Consider the following 2,475-nt stretch of genomic DNA (forward strand, 5'->3'; position numbering starts at 1 on the left):
TGAGATATGAAATACAATAATCATAATGCATTGATTCAAGAAAAAAACAACAATTCAAGGTTTGTACATGAATAATCATACCTTTGAATAGAAGAAATTTTTTTGGAGAGAGTGAAGAACCCTAGAGATGGTTTGAGATAGAAGAGAGATAGCGTATTTTTCAAAAAAGAAAGTCCATCAAAATCTTTGGTATAGGTGGAAGAATATTTTAGATTTTCTGTAATTGTACATAAGGCTTCAAGGTTTGTACATGAATAATAAAATAAGAATCCTTGAAAATCTATGGATTTTTTGGATACCTCTTGACTTTTGGAGAGTTTTAAAAAGTCAAGTTTGAATACCACATGACTTTTTAAAACTCTACCAAAATCCATATTGAATACCACTAAACATATATAGAGTCATTAAAAGTTTAGATTGAATACCTCTAGATTTTAAAATTCCATAAAAGTCATTAAAAATTTAGAATGAATACACCCCCTAAGTATGATCGAATTCTCGGCCTGCCATTGATTGTACGATCAGTTTACTTGGGCGACGGAAGTTGACATGCTAAATAGCCCAATTTCCCTCGCCCACATATTACGATCTTCAAGGATTGAGCCCATTGCAGATAGTTTATGCCGTTGAGTTAATGAGCCATGATTCGCGGTGAGGAAATATCGCTCCTAGTGAAAGAGGACACCGACTCTGAATTTTTTTCCAGATACGGTGTTAGTGGAGGAAACATTTGATTCAGTGGACAGCATGTGTTTTTTTATGAAGAAGAACCCTTAGGCTCTAGCTACCATAAAGAAGAAATTGATAGGAGAAAATTATTTCTCATATATTCTCGCTAATTCGAGAACTGCTTACTTGAAGATGATAACGATAAAGTTGCTGCAGAATCGCCAGCTGCTGCCAAAATTAACTCACTGGGAACCAACCCTATTTGAAAATTATTTGTGTTGCAGCAGCTTCAAGATCAGGCAGGATTGCTTCATTGCCTACCTCAAATTCAAACTCTTCACAACTTTCAAGGTGTTCCTTCATGCAGTCTCCATCAGTGACCAACAAAATAGAGTAACATACGGAAACTAGAGAGCCATTTGAGAGAGTAGTTCCAGAATTTTCACCCCCAATAACAACAAAAAAAGGGTTCATCTTTAACTACATCATTACTGCAGCTATAATTCGATATTTTGCGAGCTTGAGCAATCGTGATTCCACGTTTATGAACAGAATGCCATGATACAAACTCCTATGAGAAGTAACGAAGCGATAAGTGAATGTCAAGTTTTTCGGCAATTGCATTCAGCTTCTCCAAAGGTGTGTCAGGTTTTTCAATAAATATATCCAACCAAGATAGAACTTTCAAAGCAGCACTTTGGATGGCATCGGTCTGCTTTCTATAAGCTTGTTGAGGTGAGCATAGCAAGATCCACTCCTGATTTTTGGAATATATTTTTACTTCACAACTAGATGCTTGAATATATCCCACCAATCCCCACAGCTAGCATCAAGGCCTGCTTCCCATTTTTCTTCTCTATCAGCCTCCATAACTTTCAGCTTCTTATGGGATCCCGGTAAATCTTGTGATGAATACGATGAAATTAATTGAACAGAGAAAACGGGTTCAGATAAATGATGAAAACGACAGATCGTACAAAGCATGTCTCTTGGCAAGGAACCCTTCAATTTCTTCTTGTAGTAAATGCTAATGGCAACTTAGCAGTAAGTATTGCCTCTCTATATATCTTATATGCCCCGTTAGGTATCTTGTTCACGAGTATCTTAGACAAAGAGATAAAAAAAACTGTCATTAGGCAACATGAGAGTTCTCAAAGCATCAGCATAGAAGTGTCCCCATGAAGATGTAAAACTGAAAAAAACGGAGGAAAGTAATCACTATATATACTCAGCGGGTGATCGCTCTTGACCGTAAATTGCAAAATAAATGGATGGACAAGATGCGCCTTGGAAAATGTGCGGAGTATGTAAAAAGGCGGGCATGGAGTCCGAAGCGGTACCTGACCTTTCGACTGCTAGGACTTACATCAGGCTGACTTCAGCCTTACATCACGTGAATTCAAAATAACAATAAATTTCTCGTCCAAATTACATTTGGATCGTTCGGGACTGTGAGTAAGTCTCTAACTCAACTACCTAAGGAAAGAGTGGTGATGCCTCTAGAGATATCTGGTTAATCCAAGAGATACCAAGATCATCTTTAGTTGGGATTCCAGAAAGTCAAGCAAACTGACCAGTATTCAAAAGGCTCTCGGCTCTCGGCTCTCGGCTCTCAGCTGAGCCCAGGCAATGAAAGCTCGGGTAGCATAATCAGAATGTGGTACTCCACATCACATTCATGTATCCAGGCAACCTGGATAGCATGCAAATTAAAATATGTTTACTTATGAAAATTTTTAACCAAATTGTCATTCTAAACAATAAACAGAAAAAATAATATATATAACCACAAAATAATACATATTT

The 2,475-nt window shown here is 37.3% G+C and overlaps 1 pseudogene; it reads right to left on the reverse strand.

Annotated features, from left to right (window-relative positions):
• Positions 1-475: 475 nt before the first annotated feature.
• On the reverse strand, positions 476-2,138 carry LOC140838667 (small RNA 2'-O-methyltransferase-like; annotated as a pseudogene).
• Positions 2,139-2,475: the final 337 nt, after the last annotated feature.

The sequence above is a fragment of the Primulina eburnea genome, chromosome 8 (assembly GCF_022965805.1).
Source record: "Primulina eburnea isolate SZY01 chromosome 8, ASM2296580v1, whole genome shotgun sequence".
NCBI classification, from domain to species: domain Eukaryota; kingdom Viridiplantae; phylum Streptophyta; class Magnoliopsida; order Lamiales; family Gesneriaceae; genus Primulina; species Primulina eburnea.